The sequence below is a fragment of the Gorilla gorilla genome, chromosome 23, assembly GCF_029281585.2.
Source record: "Gorilla gorilla gorilla isolate KB3781 chromosome 23, NHGRI_mGorGor1-v2.1_pri, whole genome shotgun sequence".
In the NCBI taxonomy this organism is placed as follows: domain Eukaryota; kingdom Metazoa; phylum Chordata; class Mammalia; order Primates; family Hominidae; genus Gorilla; species Gorilla gorilla.
The window spans coordinates 33527410-33540366 of NC_086018.1; positions in this window are offsets into that span (position 1 = coordinate 33527410).

Consider the following 12957-nt stretch of genomic DNA (forward strand, 5'->3'; position numbering starts at 1 on the left):
GCTCCTAAGCTTCACTCTCTCTACTAGAAGATGTGCCTAGTGACAGCAGCCTCAGAGAGTGGTGACACGAAACCATGATGCTATGCACCTGGTCCCTGCCTGGCGTCTGTACAGCAGGCAGCATCCAGTTAAGGGGGGGCCCTTCTCTTCCCTTTCCCATCTCACTGGATCCCATTCAGATAGGCAGTAGGAGCCCGCTTTACAGATAAGGGGACTGAGGCCCAGCCAGGGGAAGGAAGGGGCTCCGGGTCCACAGGGGGTCTGGGCAGGGCCAGGAACTACACAAGCTCTTCTGCCTTCCTTTGCACTCTTGTCGCTGCTGCCTGGCACTGGCCTTAACTGTCAGCCACTGTGACCGGCAGGACTCCCTGCGTCTGAGCCCGGTGCTAAGCCCCAGAGCTTCTTGATACTCTCATTAGGGGGACCGGGCCTGTGGCAGAAACAAATCTCTTTTGACTTTTATTATTAAAATAGAATAAAGTGCCAAGCTTTCTCTGTGGGGGAGGGAAATGATGGAGGTGGGGAAAAAAAACCAGCCTTCCAGCCCCGACACTGACACCCCCATGCAGCGCCCCTCTCAGCTCCCAGAAAGGAGAGTTCCTTTCAGGTGAGTTGTCAGCTCTTTCTGGGGCAGAAGAAGGTGGAAAACTAATTTCAACCTCTCAGGATTTTTTTTTTTTTTTTTTAGCTTTCATGTCTTTCAGACCAGGGGAAGGACATCAGGTACCCCCCTACGTCCATTGAGACACAGGGGAAGAAGGGAACCAAGGGTGATTTTGCCTCCACCAGGCAGGTTTTGCAAACCCCAGGTGGATACTGATGCCAATCTGGGCTCGGCAGGTCTCTCTACCTTCTCCCCCGCAACAGAAAATGAGGTCCCTCCTATTCCACCTCTTCCCAAATCCAAGGAAGGTGTAAGCAGGCTGAAGTCAGATATGTGAGTTTATGAAAACTGGGGCCTGAGTTCCAGACCACCTGCTTCAGGGATTTGCTGTATGGCATTGAGTTAAGTCACCTCCTCCTCTGGGCCTCAGTTGCCTCATCTGTCCCAAGAGGAACAACTTCCATCTTGCTCACTTCCCAGGGTGGCCATGGAGGCTTAAAGCAGCGTGGGCTGATGTCCAGGCCCCAGCATTTAGAGGCTGTAACCAAACTGGGGCGGATCCCATGGGGAGTGATCGGAATGGGGCAGGGACCCTTAGTCTGCCCACTTGATGGGGGAGAACCAAGAGATCAGCCTCCAAATTCATGTTGCACCCAGCCCAGTGCTTGGCATGTGGTCGTTAAGGCACATTTAGAACAGGATAAATCAATCAGGGTTCCCATAGGGAATAATGGGACAAGGTTAGCCTGAGAAGACATTCATGGGAAATCAGCCAATTGATCTACAAGCAGTAGAATGGCTGTGACAAGGCATAAGGAAGAGATTAGAGATAGTTCCTGGGGACAAATGAGTAGACACTGTAAGAAGACAGATTTCAATTCTACACAAGGGCCATGGAGTGAAGGCAGGAGAATGGGCTTGGATCAGGCATTTGCAATGTGTCTGGGAACTGAATGGAAATGGCTATAATTGGTTGAGCCCTTGCGGAGAAGCAGTAAGCTAGGGTGAGGACTCAGCATCTGGAGCCAGATGGCCTGGGTTCGAATCCTGACTCTACCACTAATCAGCTGTGTGATCCCAGGAGAGTTACTTCCCATCTGTGTCTCAGTTTCCTCATCTGTAAACTGGGGAAAATAATGTTACCTGACTCGGGAGCTGCTCTAAGGATTACCGCACATGTGCACAGACACGTCTATAAATCTATCCAGAGCAGAGCCTGGCAAATAGTAAGTGCTTCAAAGCGCTGTGTGAGTGTTCGCCAGGAACACTGCTCCCCCTTGGTCCTGAGCTACTTCGTTTCATGTAATCTTCCCAATGATCTTAGAAGAGGTGCTGTTATCATCTCCATTATCCAGATGGGGAAACTGAGGCCCATCGAGATTCAGCAGTGTGCTCAAGGTCACCTATCTTGAAAATGGCAGCACCAAAAATCGAGTGTAGCTCTGATTGCCCGGAAGCCAGAATTCCTAGTCACTGAGTAATGTTCAGATCATCCATCTTGAGAGAGACATGCTGTGCCCTGCTCTCCCAGCCCAGGTGCAGAGGTCCAGAGACAGCAAGTACCAGACCCAATGCCGCAAAGCTGTCTAGTGAAAGAACTCAGGTTTGGCTCCAAGGTTCACGGGCTTGCTTTCCATGGCACCACACCTGAACCTGGGGGATATCTCGGGCCAGCAGGGGTTGGGTGGGCCTTCCGGGAGGATGCCGAGGTTCAAGATGAGACAAGGTGACCTTTCTGCCCTCTTGCAGCTCTGAGTGGGATGATTAGGTGAGACGATGAACGTGGAGGCCCTCCAGAGGATGGAAATTGGGCGCACACGTGAGACTGGTGTGCGGCTGCTCGTTATCAGCCGGGGCCAGAAAGCCCAGATTCCTGTTTGTGGGAGAACAGGAAGCACCCACACATCACCCGGCTTATTTCTTCTCTTTCCCTCTCTCTGCCGCCTTGTCTCTCTCTCTCTCTCTCTCTCTGTGCTTCTGCCTCTCTCTCTCTCCTTGTCTCCTATCCTCCCTCTCTCTCTAGAAAAAGATTTGTTCCCCGCCACTCAGCAGCAGCACTCAACCAAAATGAGTACTTAATCCTCACAGCTCCTCTTTATCTGGCCCTCTCATATTTGGTTACTTTTGGCCCAAGAATATTGGAAGATATGCTACCCAGAGTAAATTACCTTATTTCACTGACTCTCTGCTTGGAAATATGTTACATTCTAAAGGTCATTTTATAAAAGGGATTACTAGATCAAGGCAATGCCACGTCAGCTTGATTGCTGTATCAACGTAAGAAACCAGGGCAAAAATAGAGAATCTAGAGTTATTTACTCATCTATGTCAGGAAGCAGGCTATTCATCTTTTCTGGAATCGAGTAAAACTGCTCCCAAGGCATTTTAGACAGGAATCTTGATATAACGGGAGATAATAATAGGAAGACTCACTGGCTTGAGGGTTTCTTAAAGAGAGATTCGATGAAGTGGAGGGGTCTGGAGATATTCGGCTGTCATCGTGGAAAGTAATATATCCCCTCTCTCTCTTTTTCTTTCTTCTTCCTTTCTCTCTCTCTTTCTTTCCTTCCTTCCTCCTCTCTTTCTTTTTTCCTTCCTTCCTTCTTTCTCATTCCTTCCTTCTTTCTCATTCCTTCCTTCCTTCTTTCTCATTCCTTCCTTCCTTCTTTCTCATTCCTTCCTTCCTTCCTTCCTCTTTTCTTTCTTTCTCTTTCTCTCCCTTTCTTCCTCTTTCTCTCCCTCTCTTTCCTCTCTCTCCTCCTCTCTCCCTCTCCCTCTCCCTCTCTCTCTCTCTCTCTCTGTCCCCCTCTCTTTCTTTCTGGACCCAGCGTTTACTCTGTTCTAGGCCCTGGAAATACAAAGAAGATGGACACAGACACTGTTGCACGAGGGGGCACATCCTGGCCTTCTGAAGCTTTGGGTCTGAGGGAGGACACAGGCAGGTAAGCAGGCAGCGAGGATGGCGGGTGCAGAGTGCCGTGCTGGGAACAGTTTGCCGGGGGTTCGTGTGGATCCCTGAAAAGGCTCGTTCCAGCTTAGGAAATGTTAGCCTGACCAGGTGGAAAGCTCACCCCTGCTCGCCATCTGCTGAAGAAGGGTCACATACATGCCACCTGGCTTCCTGTGGGGAGATAGCATCTGGAAGGCAGAGAAAGCTCCTCTTGGGGGCGGGGGGAGAAGTTTCACTGGGCACCATCATGATTTATTCAGCAGCGTCAGACACCTGCACCCTGGGGCCAGCGCTGGCCTTGGTGGTTCTCCAGGATTCGTTCTGGGTGCACACACCTGTCTCTTCCTACACCCGGGGAATGGGGGGTGGGGGACAGAGGCCAGTCCAGAGGCAGCAGCCTCTCCCACCCTTAGCCTGGGGAGGGGGAGGAAGCAGTCCTGGCCAGAGCCCCAGACTCACAGCGGATGTGGCCAGCTCACCTGGTGGCAAGAGGGCGCCAGAAACGTCCTTGGGGCCCTGAGTCCCAGCGCCTGGACTGTTCCCTGCAAGATTTCTCCTCCTAGGCTCACCACGAGATTCAGTATCCTGTGAAGCCTTCTCCTAATAACCCCAGGCAGAACTCATTGCCACCAGCACCTGGCAGGCTCCCTTTGTGTGGATTGTGTGTGCACACACGTGCACGTGATGTGTTTACAAACTAGATGTGGGCTGTTTTGATACCTCCAAGCTAGGATTATGTTAACACTGTCTGAGTAATATAAATCATCACGGATTAAAAACAGCTTGCATTTGCATAACATGTCGTACTTCTCCAGATGCTGCTCACATCTTCATTTTCTGCATCGGTCTCACCAGGATCCTGAGAGGAGGAGAGGGCGGGTATTAGATGTCCCCAAGAAGTGAAAAAAGAAGTGTCACCGGCATTAATGACTGAGCAAGGAGGAGTCAAATCTCCTTGACCCCATGCTCACAGCACAGCTGGAGGAGACAGAGGTCTCGCCTTCACCGAGCTTAGCGGTATGACATGTTTCTCCAGGCCATCCTTGCAGTTTTTAACACCACTGTTTTAATGATAATTTTGTTTAAAAATTTATTTTTATTTGGCTAAAGATTGAATAAGGCTGGTGCGGTGGCTCACGCCTGTAATCCCAGCACTTTGGGAGGCTGAGGCAGGCAGATCACAAGGTCAGAAGTTCGAGATCAGCCTGACCTACACAGTGAAACCCCATCTCTACTAAAAATACAAAAATTAGCCAGGCGTGGTGGTGCACGCCTGTAGTCCCAGCTACTCAGGAGGCTGAGGCAGGAGAATAGCTTGAACCCGGGAGGTGGAGGTTTCAGTGAGCTGAGGTCACACCACTGCACTCCAGTCTGGGCAACAGAGCGAGACTCTGTCTCAAAAAACAAAAGCAAAAACAAAAAAACCCCAAAAAAACAAGATTGAATAGTAAGCTAGGAACACAGTAGCTGGTTAGTGTAAAGATTAGTTACCTAATTTTGATATTAGGCAAAGTTTTAATTTTTACCATGTACAGCAAAACCTAATGCTGTTTCCCTATTGTATTCTACTCTCTTTGGGTGTGTGGCCATGAAGACTGAGGCTGGCCATAGCCAGGACCCTCCCCAATAACCATGTCTTCTGTTTTCATTTTGAGCAGGTCCTAGGCTAAGCACTTTGCAGGCACGATCTCAATAAACAGGGGTAACAAATCGACAAAGTGTGGCCAGGCACGGTGGCTCACGCCTATAATCCCAGCACTTTGGGAGGCTGAGGCGGTTGGATCATCTGAGGTCAGGAGTTTGAGATCAGCCTGACCAACATGGAGAAACCCCATCTCTACTAAAAATACAAAAAATTAGCCAGGCGTGGTGTCAATCGCCTGTAATCCCAGCTACTCTGGAGGCTGAGGCAGGAGAATCGCTTGAACCCAGTCGGTGAGCTGAGATCGCACCACTTCACTCCATCCTGGGTGAAAAAGCGAGTCTCCATCTCAAAAAAAAAAAAAAAAAAGACAAAATGGATATCAGTTTTATTCCCATTGTGCAGATGAGGAAACTGAGGTTCAGCAAGGCTCGGTGATTTACTTACAGTTACAGGTAGGAGTGGTGGTGCAAAGGTCCACACCCAGACTGTCCCCAGCTCCTGGGGGAGTAACCATTAGGTTTTGCTGCCTCCCTCTTCTCCAGCTCCTCTGCCACAGTGGGGCTCCTCTTCCACTGCCAGGACCCCAGGTAGGAGCAGGGAAGTCGTGGGGTGGGAGAGTCAGCCCTGGATTGCAGCAGCGGCCACCAAAGGCAGGGCCACTGGGCGATGAACCTGCATTAGGCTTTTCATCCCTGCTGCTCCCTCCAGCTCCTCGTTACTGTCCTTAATTATGAAATAACAGCGGTTCCCAGGCAGAGGGAGGGCGGGAGGGTGGCAGAGCGAGCATCCAGATGGCCCTCCTGGCAAGCGTGGGCCTCGCCTGGTCTTTATGTAAGAGTCGCTCTGCTTTCCAGATTGCCTTCGAGTCAGATGTTTAAACACTTGTTTTGTGTTTATGATACAGAGGAAGAAATTAAAAGGCCCCCAGGGGAAAACGAGGAAGGGAAAAACCAGGAGTGATTCTGGGGGGTTGTCAGGCCAGATGGAGAGAGAAATCGAGTCTGGGACTGGTTTTCAGATGACCGTGAGCAGGTGGCTTCTCTGCCCTTAGGTGGTGAGATCCAGGAGTGCATGACAGAGGGAAGTGGGTGAGCTCCTTCAGGAAACAAAACTGGAACCGCCAGCGACTGAGGGCCTGCTGTGTCCTCAGCACTGTGCTCTAGCACACTTTATATGCCCTCTCTTTTTCTTTTCTTTTTATTTATTTATTTATTTGAGACAGAGTCTTCCACTCTCACCCAAGGCTAGAGTGCAGTGGCACAATCTTGGCTCACTGCAGCCTCAACTTCCCAGGCTCAAGCGATCCTCCCGCCTCAGCCCTGCAAGTAGGTGGGACTACAGGCACGCACCACCACGCCTGGTTAATTTTTTAAAATTTTAGTAGAGACGAGATCTCGCTATGCTGCTCAGGCTGATCTTGAACTCCCGGGCTCAAGTGATCTTCCCGCCTCGGCCTCCCAAAGTGCTGGGATTACAGACGTGAGCCACCTTCCCGGCCTATGTACCCTCTCTCAATCTCTCAACAGCCCTGTTTTACAGATGGAGAAATCAAGGCCTTGGGGGGGGGGATTTGGTGACTTGGCCAAAGTCAGATTGCCTGACGTGCAGAGTTGGCCTGGGACTGCTGGAAGTTTTTCCCGCCTGGAACATTCTTCCTGCATCTAACTCCCCCTCCTGCAGAAAATCTCCCCCAGCAAGCCAGCCCAGCTGCGTGCGCTGCTGCCCCCTAAACTTCCTGTGATTGAGACTTCTGAACTGGATGTCTTACTGCATCTGACCTTTGGTAGCTCGAGAACTGTTCATAGGCCCCTGGAATCCGCACTGGGAAAGGCCTCCGTAGTCAACGCTCCAAGCCTCCATTGGCTTTTTAGATTCCCTGAAAGGCATCCCAGCTCTGCTGAACACTGACACCAAAAGGGAATCAGTCAATCACTGCTCCTTTGAACGGAGTTTGTGGCTTGACACTTCTTCACTGCAGAATCTCTTAATGGACGGAACCAAGTCTTCACTTCTCTCTTTCATATCCTGTAGCGGGTAGTGCAGTGCTGGGCCCACTAAGAGATGGCAGAAGCACAGCATAAGTTAGTTGCAAGAGCATAGAATCACCATCTCTTTTTACAGGTGAGGAAATTAAGGCCTAGATTGCTGGGGGCTTGCCTACAGTCACACAGTGAGTGGTGGACAGAGCTGGAACAAGGACTCAGACCCCTTCCTAGCCCAGAGCTCTACCCACTCTTTGCTGGCCTTGGGTCTTGCTCCTCCCAGCAGATTTGGGTGTTCCCTCCACAGTGCTCCCCAAGGGCCTTGCACAGACCACTGTGAAAGCATGTACCAGAATCTGTTGTCACAAAATACGCAGGGTTTTGGAGACCAGGGACCTCGTGTCGTGTCTCCGGACCTACGGCTTCTTCTGTAAGCCTGGCCCAGAGAAGGCACCAGGAAATGTTGGAAAAAGGCAGGAGAAGAAGGACGGGGGCAGAGGAAAGAGGGATGGAGGAGCAGCAGGGGATGGCAGGGGCCTCCACTGTGAGGGGTCCCCCAAGACAGCCTGTCATTACAGCCAAGTCAGAAGGAACTGTGACCTGGTTGACTGTGAGCAGGAGGTGTCTGAATACGGCTTTGTGACAATCATGGTAATATAGAGTTCACAAATACACTCTGCTTTATCCTATTCCCAATGCTTGTTGCATTTGGTTTGCACAACACAGGAGGCATGGGGCTTGTATTATGTTGATTTTGCAGATGAGGAGACTGAAGCTCAGTAAGGTCCTGCTGTTAATTAAAGACAGAGCTTGAACTATTGAACCCACACCTACCAGTTTGTAGCCAGAATCGTTTCTGCCATGACATATTTCCTTCCTTCCTTCCTTCCTTCCTTCCTTCCTTCCTTCCTTCCTTCCTTCCTTCCTTCCTTCTTTCTCTCTCTCCTTCTCTCTCTCTCTCACTCTCTCTCTCTCTCTCTCTCTCTCTATATATATATATATATATATGGACAGAATTTCACTCTTGTTGCCCAGAACTGGAGTGCAATGGCGTGATCTCGACTAACCGCAACCTCCACCTCCCGGGTTCAAGCGATTCTCTTGTCTCAGCCTCCCGAGTAGCTGAGATTACAGGCATGCACCACCACGCCCGGCTAACTTTGTATTTTTAGGAGAGATGGGGTTTCTCCATGTTGGCCAGGCTGGTCTTGAACTCCCAGCCTCAGGTGATCCTCCCGCCTTGGCCTCCCGAAGTGCTGGGATTATAGACGTGAGCCACCGCGCCCGGCCCATTCATTCTTTCTTTCACTTCTTTCATGACTAGCTCACATTCTTAGGCGTGTTGTTGCTTTTCCTTGAACACGCCAAGCACAGGCCCTCTGGGGCATCTGCACTTGCTGTTCCTCTGCCTGGGATGTTCTTCCTACTGCCATGCCCACCTGACCCAACCCTTGCTTTGCTCTGTTTCAGTGTCACCTCCCTGACCACCTGTCCCCAACAGCTCCCCCATTACCCTCTCACACACCTGAGCCTGCACCATTTTTCTTCATAGAACCAATCACTCCCTGACTTTATATTGTTATTATATGCTATTTACTGTATTATATTCTGTTTTATAGCTACTTGATTAATTAACTTGTTTTATAGCTACTTGATGTTCTTCCCTGTAGAACATCAGCTCCTTGAGAGCAGGGTTTTGTCTCTGTTGTCCACCATTCTATTCTCAGCACCTAGATCCATGCCCAGCACATAGTAGATGCTTAAATACGTTTCTGTTTACTGAATGAATAAGCACCTATTATGTGCCAGAACCTACTCTGGATTCTGAGAATATGCACATGATTACGATGATCTCCTGCCTCTAAGATGCTCATAGCAGACAGACAAAAATGGGTCACCAGGGCTGGGCATGGTGGCTTACACCTGTAATCCCAGCACTTTGGGAGGCCTAGAAGGGTGGATCACCTGAGGGCAGGAGTTCCAGACCAGCCTGGCCAACATGGAGAAACCTGTCTCTACTAAATACAAAAAATTATTGGGGCATGGTGGCAGGCCCCTGTAATCCCAGCTACTCAGGAGGCTAAGGTAGGAGGATCACTTGAACCCAGGAGGTGGAGGTTGCAGTGAGCTGAGATCGCACCACTGCACTCCAGCCTGGGTGACAGAGTGAGACTCTGTCTCAAACACACATACACACACACACACACACACACACACACACACACGCAAATGAAAAACAAACAAACAAACAAACAAAAACAAAAAAGGGGCACCAGGTCAGAATGTGGGCTGAGGTAGGCCCCCAATAAGATGGCTCCTTTAGCTGTTGTGTGGCAGAACCTACTGGATGACCCCTAGTATAAATTCTACTCTATTTCCTTAATAACAGAACCCTAAATTTAGCTGGGTGTGAGGTCACTTAGAGTAAAGGCCACATTTCCCAGCTTCCTTTGCAGTCCAGTGTGGCTATGTGACTCAGTTCTGGCCAATTTCCAGGAAGTATCCTTAGAGAAAAAGGGTGTCCCCTCTGCTGCCCTTTCCTCTGCTCACTGGATTGAGAAGTGATGACTTAAGCAGCCATCTTGGACCGTGAGGATGAGGCCACACCCCCAGAATTCTGGCACACAAAGCTAGAAGCAGCCTGGGTCTCTGACCCTGTGAAGCACAAGTCATCTCACCTTCAGAATTCATTTAGCTGAGTGAGAAATTTACCTGAGCGAAAAGTAAATTGGTTTAATCTACTTTTATTTGGGGTTTTCTGTGGCTTGCAGTTGACTAATCCTAATCCTTATTGATGCAGCCTTAGAAGGAGCGGAGAAAGTGGCTAGGAGACTTGTTTTTGTTCTCAGAGAGGGAGATGGCCCCACCATTCGGCAGAGAGGCAGAAGTTGTGGTTGAAGTGTATCTGGATCTAGGCAGGGCCTGTTGACCTTGCAAGTTTTATAAATCATTAATGTTAGCACTCATTTGATCTCCATTCATTCATTTACCTTTTCATTTATTTCTTCAGTTGTCCCACCATTCACTCATGAGGTTTATCTACCCATCCATTCATTCATCAAAACATTCCATGAGGCAGGTATTCATGGGGCTGGGGTGTGAGTTTGAGCCAGGCAGGGAACAGTTTGCAAATGAAGCTCAGCTGGGAGACTGGGAGCAGGGTCTTTGGATCTAGAGTGCCCTATCTGAGGCGTGGCAGTGCTTGCTCTCTCATCAGGCTTCCGCCTCTACTGGAGGCACATCTGTGGAGTGGTCAAATTCAGGATTACAGGAGTATGCCAGTCCCAGGGAGGGCCAGAGAGCCCTCCAGGTTCCTTGGGGACTCCCAGGGCAGGTGTCCTCCCACCCCGTGCCCTGCAAGAGAGCAGGCAGTACCTGCTCGACTGCACCTTCATTGTGTCATGAATGGTGGTTGATATCAGCAAGAGAATGATTCATGTGTCTTGTAGTTTCTGGAAGATCTAGAAGGCGTAAAGTCCCTGCTTAGGACACATGCTAAGAATATGCTGGAAGGGAGTCAGAAACTCATGGGCCTTGTACGTTTTCTCCAAAATTGAGCCAGGATCCCGGGGGAGGAGTGGGATTAACAAAGATCACAGGACTTACTGGGGTGGAACGAGGCTGAGACAGCAGAGACAAGGCATATTTGATAGAAAACAAAAAGTGGATCAAAAAATGACTCCCTGGATGTCTGTGGTTCACCCAGAATAAGCCGGCTTTTTCCCGGAACTTCATGAACCTGTACTTTCACAGACGTTTTGGTCAAAACTGAAGGTTACAAGACAGAAACAAAGCAAAAGGATCTATTTCTGTAATCTTTTGTGATATAACGAAGCATCCCAAAACTTTTCTTTTTTGGAGATGGAGTCTCGCTCTGTGGCCCAGGCTAGAGAGTAATGGCATGATCTTGGCTCACTGCCACCTCCGCCTCCCAGGTTCAAGCAATTCTCCTGCCTCAGTCTCCCAAGTAGCTGGGACTACAGGCATGCGCCACCACTCCTGGCTAATTTTCGTATTTTTTGTAGAGATGGGGTTTCACCATGTTGGCCAGGCTAATCCTGAACTCCTGACCTCAGGTGATCCACCCACCTAGGCCTCCCAAAATGCTGGGATTACAGGCGTGAGCCACTGCACTAGGCAGGCATTTCAAAACTTGATGGTGTAAAACAACAATATTTTTATGATTTCCCATGATTCTGTGGTAAGCTGGGCAAGGCTCCTGCTCCACGTGATCATGGCTGGACATGCAGGCAGCTGCATTCAGCTGGTGGCTAGAAGGTTCTAGAAGGGCAGTCAGTTCTTCTCCACATGGACTTTCTTGCCACATGGTCTTTCCCTCTGGCAGGACAGCCTGAACTTCCTTACATGATGGTGGCTGGACTCTGAGAGTGAAAGCAGAAGCTTCCAGGCAACCCCCAATTTTTTTTCTTTTTTTGAGATGGGGTTCACCTCTGTTGCCCAGGCTGGAGTGCAGTGATACAACCATAGCTCACTGCAGCCTCAAACTCCTAGGCTCAAGTGATCCTCCCACCTCAGCCTTCTGAGTAGGTAGTACTACAGGTACACACTATCACAACCAGTTAATTAAAAAAAATTTTTTTTTAAAGATGGGGTCTCGTTTTATTGCCCAGGGTGGTGTCAAACTCATAGACTGAAATGATCTCCTACCTCAGCCTCCCAAAGCACTGGGATGACAAGCATGAGCCACTGCTCCCAGCCACTTCCAGGCCTCTTGGGGCCCAGGCCTGGAATTGATACAGCCTCACTTTTGCCACATTCTATTGGTCAAAGCATGTCCCGCATTATCTCAGACTCCAGTGCAGAGAAAATAAACTCCATCTCCTGGGAGGCATTGTCAGTGGCCACATTTGCAGACAAACTTCCGTCGGAAGTTGATGGGATCGTGGAGCCTAGAAAAAAAGTAAGATGTGAATGACACAGGTTTGACCTACGCACAACTTCATGGACACACACTTGGTGCCTAGAATGAGACTCATCATACATCAGCTTAGGGCTTAAGCCAGTGTTTGCTGCGGCTGACTCTGCCTCTCTTCCACTGTGCTGCTTTCCTCTTCATCAAACAACTCCCTCAACTGGAGACCACTAAAAGGAAAGAGAAATACACCAAGGCCACAGTCATTAGCATCCTGGAACATTGGATTCTATTTCTGGCAGATCAGAGGTAGTTGGCAAACCTCTGCCCCCCGTCTCCCCAGCTCAGCACTCTGAGGTAATGAGCCCACTGTATTATGTGGCATTAGCAGAAGTGCTGGATGCTGATCAAGAGAGGAAATAGACTCCCGTCCTCCATCATCAGCAGCCTGCACCTGGGGCTTGGGGTTCAGCTGTGGCCTCAGGGGAAGGCAGCTCCCATTTATTGAGGGCCTACTGTGTGCCAAGTGCTGTGCTAGGTGCATCTGGTCCCTGCTTTTTTCTCAAGCCTCATCTTGCATTCTATTCCCTCTCTCTGATTTCCAACCAATCTGGGTCTATTTTAGTGTTTTCAAACACGCTGCTCTTTCTCTTCCAGGTCTTTGTATGTACTGTCCCCATTGCTTGATGCACTCTCCCTGTCTCTTAGCCAGGTTAACTCAAATGCATCCCTCAGACCTTAGGTTCTCTGCTTTCTCTGCTGGACTGAAAGCTTCTCTGGGGTAGTGCCACACCCCCCGAAGTACTGCTTGGCTCCCGGCCCAGTGTTCTGTAAATATTTGTTGAATGACTGAATGATGGAGTGAATGACTCCTCACAACAGCCCGTTTTGACAGATGGGGCA